This window comes from Malus domestica, chromosome 14, assembly GCF_042453785.1.
Source record: "Malus domestica chromosome 14, GDT2T_hap1".
NCBI classification, from domain to species: Eukaryota; Viridiplantae; Streptophyta; class Magnoliopsida; order Rosales; family Rosaceae; genus Malus; species Malus domestica.
Window position 1 is genome coordinate 8,278,983 of NC_091674.1, and position 12,976 is coordinate 8,291,958.

General features: G+C 36.4%; 1 pseudogene; it reads left to right on the forward strand.

The window, feature by feature from the left end:
• The first annotated feature begins 3,368 nt into the window (after positions 1–3,368).
• On the forward strand, positions 3,369–9,459 carry LOC103454439 (insulin-degrading enzyme-like 1, peroxisomal; annotated as a pseudogene).
• Positions 9,460–12,976: the final 3,517 nt, after the last annotated feature.

Here is a 12,976-nt window from a genome sequence, read left to right on the forward strand (position 1 = left end):
TTGAAGTTGCATGATGGCATGGTTAAAGAGTTGATAGGTGTTCGGTATGTACCGAATTTGAAGAAAAATCATATTTCTTTGGGCATTTTAGAATCCAAGGGCTTCAGGTTTCATTCAGATGGGCAAATATTGAAAGTTACTTATGGTGCACTTGTTGTGATGAAAGCTCATCGATGTGGTCATTTGTATCTATTCCAAGGAAGCACCATGACAGGTGAAGCGTCTGTAGTCTCAGAAAATATGGGCACATCTGATTCAGATACTACTAGACTGTGGCATATGAGATTAGGTCATGCCGGTGAAAAAGCTCCACAAGGGCTTGTAAAAAAAGGTTTTCTAAAAGGTGCCACGACTTGTAAGCTTGATTTCTGTGAGCATTGTGTCTTGGGAAAGCAAACTAGAGTGAAGTTTGGTACTGCAGTACATTAAACGAAGAGCATTCTTGATTATGTGCATTCGAATGTTTGGGGTCCTACAAAGACTCCCTCTTTAAGTGGTAGACATTGGTTTGTGACCTTTGTTGATGATTATTCAAGAAGGTCTTGGGTCTACACTATGAAGCACAAGAGTGAGGTGTTGAGTATTTTCTTGGGTTGGAAGAAAATGGTTGAGAACCAGACTGGGAGAAAGATTAAGATTTTGAGATCAGATAATGGTGGAGAATACACATCCGACCCTTTCTTTAAAGTTTGCAAAGATGAAGGAATTGTGAGACATTTTTGTGTCGGAGGAACTCCACAACAAAATGGAGTTGCAGAAAGATTGAATCGAACCTTGCTTGAGAAGGTTAGATGTATGATGTCTCAATCGGGTTTAAGCAAATCATTTTGGGTAGAGGCAGTTAATTATGCATGTCACATCATCAACCGGTTACCATCAGCTGCTGTTTAGGGTAAGACACCATTGGAGGTATGGACTGGAAAACCTTCTACTAATTATGATTATATTCATATTTTTGGTTCACCTGCTTATTTTCATGTAATTGAAAATAAACTTGATCCTAGAGCCGAAAAGGCTATCTTTCCTAGAGCCAGCTCGGTATAGTGACTATGTTGCTTTTGCTCTTCCTATTATCATTGATGATATTCCATCCAATTTCGAGGAAGCCATTGAGAGTGAGGAAAATGAGAGGTGGTGCAATGTTATGGGTGATGAGATGAATTCTCTCTTGAAGAACAAGACTTGGGAGTTAGCTAAATTACCTAAGGGCAAGAAAGCTATCGGTTTCAAATGGGTGTATGCCAAGAAGGAAGGTGCTGATGAGAAAAGCAATGTGAGATTCAAAGCAAGATTAGTTGCTAAAGGGTATGCACAAAAGGAGGGCATTGACTACAATGAAATCTTTTCTCCGGTTGTGAAGCACTCCTCAATTTGCATTATGTTAGCTCTTGTTGCACAGTATGATCTTGAGCTTGTGCAACTTGATGTGAAAACGGCTTTCCTACATGGTGATTTGAATGAAGAGATCTATATGTGTCAACCGGATGGGTATACAGTGAAAGTGAAGGAGAATTTGTTTTGCAAATTGAAGAAATCACTTTATAACTTGAAGCAATCTCCAAGGCAATGGTATTTGAGGTTTGATAAATTTATGAGAGGCCAAAATTATTCTAGAAGTCAATATGATCATTGTGTGTACTTCAAGAATTTGCAAGATGGGTCTTTCATTTATTTGTTGATATATGTTGATGATATGTTAATTGCCTCAAAGAATATCAAAGAGATTGAGAAATTGAAGAAGCAAGTGAAGAATGAGTTTGAGATGAAGGATCTTGGTGAAGCGAAGAAGATCCTTGGGAAGTTGATCCGAAAGTTTGGAGTTATGATTCAACCAAACCGATTAGTACCCCTTTGGCTCCTCATTTTAAATTGAGTTCTCTACAGTGTCCTAAAACTGATAAAGAGAAGCTGCAAATGAAAAATATACCATATGCAAATTTGGTTGGTAGTTTGATGTATGCAATGGTATGCTCTAGACCGGATATTGCTCATGCAGTTGGCATGGTGAGTCGATATATGCATAATCCAGGTAAAGAGCATTTGCAAGCAACTAAGTGGATATTGAGGTATCTTCATGGTACTTGAGATGTTGGTTTATGCTTTGAGAGAGATGACTATGGTATTGGTCATTTTGCAGTTGGTTATGTTGATTCAGATTATGCAGGTGATCTGGATGGAAGGAAGTCTACCACAGGCTATGTGTTTTATGGCTAAAGGGCCAGTTTATTGGAGGTCCATTTTGCAGTCGTCTGTTGCCTTGTCTACTACAAAGGCTGAATATATTGCAGTTGCTGAAGCTATAAAGGAGGCCATTTGGATGCATGGGCTGATTAGAGATTTGGGGGTTGATCAGAAGTAGGTGGAGGTACATTGTGATAGTCAGAGTGTCATTTATTTGGCTAAGTATCAGGTTCATCATGCGATGACCAAGTACATAGATGTGTGTTATCACTTTGTTCGTGAAATTGTTGGTGAAGGGGAAATCATTCTCCAGAAGATTCCAACTAAAAACACCCCCGCTGATATGTTGACTAAAGTTGTTGGTGTAGCCAAGTTTGTTCACTGTTTGAACTTGGCTCACATTTTGCCTATATAAAGAAGGCATTGAGCAGTAGGAGTTTTGAAGGATTTGGCTCAGCATGAGTTGTTCTCTTGCTAGTGTTTGTAAGTGATTTTTTGTGTTGATTGTGTTGGTTGGCTTATCATGGTGTTTTCAGAATTTGGCCAAGGTGGAGATTGTTGGATAGTGGCCAAAATTAGTGGCCAACTTGCAAATACATTTTGATTAAATAAAAGAAAAGAAAAGGGGGACAATATCATTGTATCCCTTCCTTGTTTTGGGGAAAAGAAAAAGGCAACTTGTCTAAAGTCCTTTTTATTTGGCCTTTTGTGAAAGCCACGAGATAGTGGCTAGGTTTTAATTAGGGCAGCAGCTGCCATTTGGGAAGAGTAGCAGAAAAATAAAGACAGCATCAGAGAAGAGAATGAAGAGGTAGTGCCGAAGCCCCTCTTTGAAGAGAAGAAGAAAGTGCTCCTCTTGTTGGTTAGTAACACCCATCAAGGTAGTTGTTGTTGTAATAGCTTTGAGCTTTGTATAGAGAAGAAATTAATCACTATATTTCTTTCTCTATTTGTTTTTTTGGTGTGTGAGAGCTATTAGTTGTATTGGGGTTTTGGGTTGTGAGATTGCCAACACTTTGTAAACTTCCATTTGGTTGATAGTGGATTATTGGGTGAGCTCTTACTGCTCCGAGGACTTACTCTAGTTACACTGACTGTTGAGAAACCTTGTTAAAGTCTTGGTGTCTTTAATATTTTGTTCTTGCATTTCATTTGATATATTTCCTGTGGCTAGAGTTGGTTCCAACGGTTTTGGTGCTATCCTAGCACAACACAAAATAGTTGATAACTGTATTTTTCACTACAAGCAACCAGTTATGGTTGAATCGATGTATTTCAACCTTCACATCCTCTTGCCAAATTACTAAGTTGACTTCCACTGCGTTTCTTGTTTAGTTGAAGAGGAAGACGAGGAGAATTAAGAAAGAATGGCAGTGGGGAACAAGGAAGAGGTGGTGGTGGAGGAAATAGTGAATGCCCGTACGGATAAGAGGGAGTACAGGAGGATCGTCCTCCCGAACTCCCTCAAAGTTCTACTCATCAGCGATCATGATACTGACAAGGCAAAACTTCTTCTTCTTTTTCTTTTAATTTAAAATATATATATATATATATATATATATATATATATATATATTTTGTTTCTGTTTTTATTAGTTTATTTGTTTGTTTAAATTGTGTTTTCTCAGTGTGCTGCTTCCATGGATGTCAACGTTGGTGCTTTCAGCGACCCTGATGGCCTGGAGGGCCTTGCCCATTTCCTTGGTAACTTTAATTCTCTTTTAATCTTTTGACAAGATGATATTTTAAACTAATTTAATCTATATGACGAGGATTTAAACTTAGCCGTGAATGTGGGTGGACACACTGCCCTTGCCAACTAGCGTAAACCTGTGTCCGTTTTTTGTTTAATACTCTCTTGGTTTGTCTTGTATATGGATACTAAATTTTGTATGCTGTGACTTGTAAAAAAGTTTCAATACTAAAAAAAGGCACTTGTAGTTTAGTCTGATGCCATTTTGGGGTACCAGTGGATAATCTTATCATGGTACACGGTAGTCTCTTTAGCACCGCGGCATAGAGTATTATAGTCTAACGGTATTCTTCTTCAGATCGGGTTGGAGATTATTTCCCGACTCCTTAGTCTAAAAATATATCGTTGTATATCCAATAAAACAAATCAGGTTTGTTATATTATAGATCAGTGAAGGACTTTTATATGTATAATTGCTTTTTATGGCTGAATTAGAAGAGTTAATAACATATTTGCATGACTTATTGTTAATGAATTTCATGGCATTGGTGTTGAAAAGAATAAGATGTTTGTTGACATTCCTTTCTGAATATTGAACTTTTGCGCAGAGCATATGCTGTTTTATGCGAGTGAAAAGTACCCTTCGGAGGATAGTTACTCCAAGTACATCAGCGAGGTACTTACCGCAAATTTCATTGCAATACATCATACATTTTGGATTTCTTTCTGTACAAGCACTCGATAAATAATAATATGGAATGGATGTTTATGTTTTCTATCCTCCTTCACTTTCTATTTCTGATTATCAAACTTTATGGAAATGTTACAATGCTTGATTGCATGTAAGCAAAGAACTTGGGAGTAGAAACTTATTTGAGAGATCAGATTTCTTTTTAGCTTGAAGATAATTCTTGGGGTTTTGACAGGTGTTCTTATACTGTTTTATGTTTTTTGAGTTCATGACTGTGCTTTAGGTATGGTATTGGTTTACAGAATTGTGATTATGTTGTGCGCTATCATGTCTTCAATCCACTTTTCATTCATTGGCAATGGTCCCGTTTATTGATGTTGTTTGATGAATCAGATATGAGATTTTGATTGACTAGCTAGATCTTCTCCTATTCTTTTTGCACATCTGTTCAAATTCTGTAAGATAAGTTTTGTTCCGATGCTTTTTGGCTAAATTGTCCCTCAAGGACTCTCCAATATGACAAAAATCCGTTGGAGGAATTTATGTTCTTATATGTTTATGTGGTAATATGGAAGTACAGAAAGACAATGTTTAACAGATTCTATTGCTTTACACGTTACTTATCTTTTTGATAAGGGGTCCAGAGATTGCTTGCTTATGTTGTTTTCTTTAACCTCTGTGTTTTATTTCCCTTATGCACAGCATGGAGGATGAACAAATGCTTATACAGCTTCTGAGAACACGAACTATTATTTTGACATTAATTCCGATGGTTTTGAAGAGGCTTTAGACAGGTTGATGCTGCTCTTTCTTCGTTAGCTGTTATCTTTATCATAACAATTATAAAAGTTGAACACCGTATTGATGTGTGGTTTTGTTGTTCAGATTTGCTCAGTTCTTTATTAACCCATTGATGTCGGCTGATACTACAATGAGGGAAATTAAAGCTGTTGATTCTGGTTAGCGGCTCCATTTTCATTTTTTAATACTTTAATTTTTCGTTTAATTTACTGTTAGTGGCAAATGTGTATGCGGTGGTACAGAGAATCAAAATAACCTGTTGTCTGCTGGGGAATCAGATTTGACTTTGGAATTTTCTTTCTTTAAAGTAGATATTAATCTCACTGATGCGGGTCATGGTTAGTTTATTTTCTAGCTGTTTCATTTTTGGATTCGACTTTGGACTTTGGAGTTTGGACTTTTCTTTCTTTAGGCTTCATTTCGTTTTGGAAGCGTTTTCCACTTATCCTTAAGACAGCTTGTATTTTTGTTTGAAGGGAGGCTTTCCGTTAACCTGTATTTTCATTTCTAGCCTTCTTTTACTTATATTTCAGACCACATGCAAGACATAGTAGGCTTGCTTTTCAAATACATTTCCCTCTTACAGCAGTCGGGTGTCTGCAAAATGGATTTTCGATGAGGTATGCATGTGCGTTCAAGTTTATGAATTACTGGTGTATGATACCTTCCTCTAAATTTTGTCTACGATCAAGTGTAGTATCTTTCACAGTATGAATCACTGGTGTATAGTGTTAGCAACAACATGGCTAATAAGTCAAGGTTTCATATTATTTCTTGCTTCCGAGTTATCAAATCCTTCACATTTATTAGTCATCGTTAAAGAAGACAGAAGTCTTAAGGATGATTTCTTCTGGTTGGTGGTGTCATGTCAAGGACTCCAGGGGTTAAACCGGGTGCACTTATATGATTCATCACCTTGTTCTCTTGATTTCTATAATTCTAAACAGTTTTATGTGGTTTGATTTGACGAATGAATCATAGAACTTTTGTTAAGTTTCATGTACAAAATTCAGTGTGGAAATTGTCTTTCTGATTCTTTCTCAAGGACTCTGAAAGGACTTTTATTTATTGTAGCTTTCTTCTGTTTGCGAGACGAAGTTCCATTATCAGGACAAAATTCAGCCTATTAATTATGTGGTCAGCATTTCGCCAAATATGCAGGTATTAGGCTTTTCGTTTAGTCGTGCTCGTGCTTCTGTTAAGGACACTGAAGTGAATTTAAATTGTAGCAATTTTTAAATAACTTATGGGCAGCTTTGTGGACATCGGTCTCAAGTGAATTTGGGAGCTGCTATTTGGCGCTGTGATGCTAGTGTATTGCTAGTTGTTTGTACCTTCAGGCGGCTGCCTGTTCCCTATTATTGTACTGTTGACATTGTTAAAGTTCTTTTGTTTCTGAAGAAATTCTTTACCCTTTATTTCTTTTGGGGGAAGTTGTAGGCAAGAGGAATTATTCTAGTGCGGTAATTAATATTCACTTGCTTATTAGTCCACGATAAGTTCATATACAGAAAATATCCCCCAAAAGATTGGCTAGTAAGATCATCCTTGCCTTGTAACTTCAGTCTGGACATTATCCAAATGGTGCTGAACAAGCTTTCTTCGGACAATGTCAGGTGAGTCTATGACGAAGATGGATTCTTTAGAGCTTGGTGAGGCGAAAGTCTATTTTCCAAGTTGATCCTTCTTGATAATTCTAATAAGTTTCCTCATGAATTTCTGAAGTCATGGTAATTTCGTTGTACAGAATTTTCTGGGAGTCAAAGAAATTTGAAGGTCATACTAACATGTCTGAGCCATGGTATGGAACTCCTTATTCTGTCGAGAGAATTACTGGCTCCATGATTCAGGTTGGTTATGGGTTCTTTATGTCAATCAAGCAGTTTTTGTTTTCTTTTTCAGCGCAATAAGAATGCGTATGGTATGGTGCTTTTTGTAAATTTCATCAGTTTAGACTAAAGAGATGTTGTGAATCTTTTCAAGGGAATAAGAGGAAACCTCTTACATTTTGAAATTTTATTATTTGATTGCAGGAATGGATATTATCTTCCCCAAATGAGAATCTGCACTTACCAGCCCGTAATGTTTTCATTCCCACTGACCTTTCACTTAAGAATGATCTTGAGAAGGTGCGATGAATGGTACAATCTATCTCTAAGTTAGCAGTAGCACAACAGTTAAATGCTCTGATGCGAATGTGTCTTTTTTTTACAGGCCAAATGTCCAGTTCTGTTAAGAAGGTCACCATATTCAACACTGTGGTACAAGCCTGATACAATGTTCTTTACTCCAAAAGCTTACATTAAGATTGCTTTCACTTGTCCCCACACAAGTGCCTCCCCTGAAACAGAAGTCCTAACTAATATTTTTACTCGGTTGTTGAACGATTACTTGAATGAATATGGTAAGATTCTGTATATACAGTTAATTACTTGCTTCCATTGATGGTGACCTGTAATGTTTTTCGCTTACATCGTTACACCAAAGGTGTTATTTTCCTGAACAAGAGTTTACTTCATTCTTTCTTTGGTCACATCACGTTCCTCCAGCTGAGGCATGAGACAAATTCAAATGCCTTATCCCTAAATTTCACGCCTCATCTAATCATCTTGTGATTTATTTTTTCTCAGTTACGTTCCTTTCTTTTTTCCTAATGCAGGAATGATTCTGGGGTGCAGTTTATTACACAATCGAAAGTGAAGGTTGGTCATGCTTCTATTATTGTTGCCCTGTTGTTTTATCTACCTATTCCAAAGTACGTCAACATAACAGGATCCAGCACATATCGATTTGAGAGTGGAGGAATTCCTCAAGGGGTTCGAGACTAAACTTTATGAGATGCCAAATGACGAATTTAAGGTGAGATAAACTAGGCTCTATCCTTAACTCCGGTTCTCTGGTTTCACATCACTGCATCTTTTATGCAGCTTTAATCTCTTTTGTATGGAAAATCATTAGACTTCCTTATATGTGATACCATTTTTAACTTGCATCGGTCTGTCTGCCTTGTTTATTCTCCTCACCCATATTATCTTCCGCCTTCCATCAGTCTTTCTTGCGATGATTCGTATCCCCATTTACAGATAGTAGATGTCTTTCAATGTCAATGTTCAATCACTTCTGGATAAAATGTGAACCCGATAGAAGATTTTTATTGTACGATGTCGTATATGATTTCTCCCCAATAAATAACTGTTGAACTTCTTGTTATGTAGAGCAATGTAAATGCTTTGATCGACATGAAGCTTGAGAAGCACAGGAACTTAAGGGAAGAAGCTGGATTTTATTGGGGAGAGATATCTGTCGGGACCCTCAAGTTTGATAGGAAAGAGTCTGAGGTATGAATATCTCCCTAACTTGAGTTCAATGTTTTAAGATACTAGTACAATTCGAGGTGATCGATGCCTATCATCCTTTTCATTACAATAATTCATGATATATTCAAGTAACATTACAAACTAGTTAGCAGAAAACGGTAAACGTTTAAGAACTGTAAGAATGAAAAAAGCAGGAAAGAAAATGTGGCCCCTATTAATGTGGTTGAAACTTGAAACAGATTGCAGCACTGAGGCAGCATACACAGCAAGAAAATTGAAATGATGGACTTTTTCAATGAGCATATAAAGGTTGGTGCTCCTCAAAAGAGGTCATTAAGCGTACGTGTGTACAGGAACTCACATTCATCCGAGTACATGACATATAAAAGTTCGCTGCTGCAACCTTGCAGCGTCAAAATAGACGATATTTTAAGCTTCAGAAGCTCACAATCTCTTTACGGTTCATTCAAGGGAAACGACGTGAAATTGTAGAGAATTGGGAATTACATATCTGGATTTGCAAATGGAATTTCTTCACTTCAACTTGGACAAAGTTGAAGAATACCAAAGGCTTGCAGACAGCAGATTCGGCAGAAAGAACGCCCAAGAAGTTCATCGACAAAGCGAGTCTATTGGATAAAATGATGTTTCTTACAGGGCATTGATATCTCGAATTCCATTTTTCACATACATTGTTATATGAAGTTTCTCATACAGAAAGCGTTTGTTATACAAGTAATATTTTTATAAGTGAAAGATGATAGATTTGTTTAAAAGTTTAAGCAATGTTTTAACACAAAAGTTATATGTCCTTCACACAAGATCATTCAAAAGGGTGTATAACCGTCCAACAAGACGCCGGTATTGATCCTTGTTGGTTGGCACAGAGTCTTCTTTGTCAACTTTTGATTCATCCTAATTAGAGTGTTAGTAGGTTTACACTTATTCATCACTGTCTCACTGACAATATTAATACTAAGGAGAATAAATTAATAGAACTTACTATTTACGAAATTTAAACTTCAGGGTTTTCACTGACACTAAAAGAGAACAATTCAAATTTGCAGTTGTCAACGTGTTAGGAGTAGGCTCACTTTTTGTTATGCCCCAAAACTCGATTTCAACCTAACCTTTCTTCCTGACACTCTAGTTTCGGCCCATAATACCCTTGAACTTATTTTTCGTCCGACTTCTCTTAGATTCCGCCAAGCTTGTTAAGTATCTGTTATATTTATTTATGTCTTCAAGTTATGCGACTTCAAGGTTGTTTATGTGGTAACACATCATATGAACTACGATGACGACGACAACAACAACATCCCACTAAGTCAGGTTGGCTATATGAATCCTAGAACGTCATTGCGATTGGTTTTGTGTCATGTTCTCCATTAGATCTAAGTAGTCCAAGTCTTTTCTTAAAGTATATGTCCAAGTTTCCTAGGTCTTCCTCTACGTACTTTGGCTCTAAGCTTCTGTCTCGTAATCGCATCTTCTAACCGGAATAGGTCTTCGTTTATACATCATATGAACTAAACATATTGAATTAAAATTTTAAAATTAAAGCGACCAAATAGAAAATATAAAAGAACAAAGAAATGAAAAAACTGAAATACGAGATTTTGGTGTTGGGCGGAGGAACTTGAGGGTGTTGAGTGCAAAAAGTCGATTAATTTGAAAACCTGCTATCCTATCCAGGTTGTTAGCAATGAACCAATTGTAAGATTGAAACGAAAAGTGATTTTACAAAGGCGCATGAAGGTGGCGTTCAGCGGAGTAAGATGGTGGCGGCGGGTGATTCGAAGTCTAGGGAGTTGGGAGGGTGAGATACGTGGAGAGGAAGTTGGAGTTCTAAAGGACCTTGACAACATTTGTTGGAGCAGACTCGTAGTCATGGTTTTTTGAGATCACCATATGTAGTGTAGTTTTTTTTTTTTCGTGTTACTTTTATTTTTGACATATAAGATTTAGTCTTCATAAGTGTTATATCTTTTATGTTGGATGGATATAAGTCATCTGTAGCTCAAAAATTGTATTATATTATGAGTTTATAATTGTATAATTGTGGCGATTCTTTGGGCATGTCTGTTATTTTGTTCATGATCTAGGAATTTCCCATGTGTTTTTTTTCTAATTAGGTATTGAGTTGAACATACTAAAGCTTCATTGTGATTCGTTAACAAAATTTTCTATTTTTTTTTTTACTAGAGTAATACTACACTTATCAGTTATCACATTTGTACCACCTAACAGAGATAAGACTCATGAGCACATGTGGATCCTTTATCTATTAGAGAAGTTGACCAAATACGGTATGAAAAATAGCCTAATTGGATCTCTTAAAATATCCAGTAAGCTATAAAAGTAGCATTTTTGTTATTACTAGATATATAGTGATAGTTGCCCAAGATTGGTTGTTCTTGGCAAAATTCATTCCTAGGTTCCTAACCCAATCCACAAGCGTGAAAATCCTCTTGGCATTAAAGAAAGGCTGCACGAAAACCCTAATCGGGGTCGAAAACTTATTGGAAAACGCCTCCGTCCACAAAAGCTTGACTAGCAAGTAAAAACACGTGCGGGGCAGCCGCGCTTTGATTCCATCTTGGTCTCCTTATGAAAACCGTCAAATATATTGAAGTTTGGTTAGTGTGTGTATTGAAATTTGGTTGGTTGATTTGTATGTTGAAGTTTTGTTGGTGTATGTTGAAGTTTTGTTGGTGTGTGTATGAAACTTTGGTTGGTTAATTAGTTTGTATATTGAAGAAGTTTGGTTAGTTGATATGATTTGTTCGGTTTTGAGAATTTTGTTGGAATTTAATTTAATTTTTTTAAAGTTAAAACATTCATATAAATTAAATTAAGATAACATAATTCAAAATTACAAAAAAAATTCATACCCAAAAAAATTAGGGTTATAATCATTCCACCACAATTAATATATTTTAGGTTCTGAAATTTATGTTTTAAGGATTGGGTGACATTTAGTGTTCATATACCCAAATTTTGCCTTTTAGTAAGCCCTAAGTATCTGAGTTTACATTCGGATGGTGCTATCCACATACCATTGTTGGATAGAATAAATTGAAGAATATCACATAACAAAAATTAACAAGAAATGTGTGAAAAATCTTGATATACATCATTTTCACTTGGTTTTCCATACGCACGGAAGGCCATTTGTATCGATGCTAATCCTTTTTTTTTTTAGAGAAATTATATTCACACACTCCAAATTACTTCTTCCACACATTTTTAATATTTTCTACACACCACTAGCACTTGATAAATAAATATTAAAAAATTAAAAAGATTTGGGAGAAGTAATTTGATGTGTATGAATATAATTTTTTTTCTTTTTTTAATCTGGAGCAGAAATTGATGACCACTTATAAATTCAAGAACTGAAATTGATCTAAAAGAAGTAGTTGCACTCCAACCCATCACCAACCAATCAGGTGCTTCAAACTGAAAACAACAAGAGTAGTCTTCAACTTCCAAGTGCCAACCTCATAAAACACAACAAAAACCCATAAAAATTAAAAACAGTATTACAAAAAAACCTCCGCAAATCATCATTCCCATAGCCATCGCCGGAAATGCAGCGGTTCGTGGAGCAAATCGTGGGCTACGATTTCAGAAACAAAGGAGCACTGACCCACTCCTCCTACTCTGAATCGCCGTCGTTCCAGCGCCTCAAATTCATCGGCAACGCCGCTCTCTGCTGCGCTCCGCCAATGTCAGGCTAGCACGTTTGCCTGTCCGGCACGGCCTTTAGCGCCACCTCCGCCACAATGCACCTGCGCTCCGCCACAAGGTTGTTGATATTAATTAATTAACTCTCGTTGTCCTCAATCAATTTCATTTTTTTGCGATTCTCTGTTTTATTTGTGAAAAGAAAGAAAGAACAAAAAAGTGATTCTCTGTTTTATTTGTGAAAAGAAAGAACAAGAAAAGGAACATTTTACTTAGGTTTTTTATTTATTTTTCATGTTTTCTTGCTGTCTGGATTTGTACCGGAAAACTCAACTGTTCCATAGGTATTAATTTTGTCATCTTTTTAGATTTTTCCCATTGTTTTTTCCGGCTTAATTTTCTTAACAGGATTGTTCTTGTCAATTAACGGTTTAATTTTAGGATTTGTGTGCAATTTGTTATGAATTTTACGTTAAGAAGTTTAATAAATCTGTCGGCTGGAGATAATTTCTGTTGTTTTATTGAGGCTTTGGGTTGTTGATTTTCTTTTCGGTCAAAGATTTTGGTGTTAATTGAATGGTTATAATCTGGGTATTTCTGTGC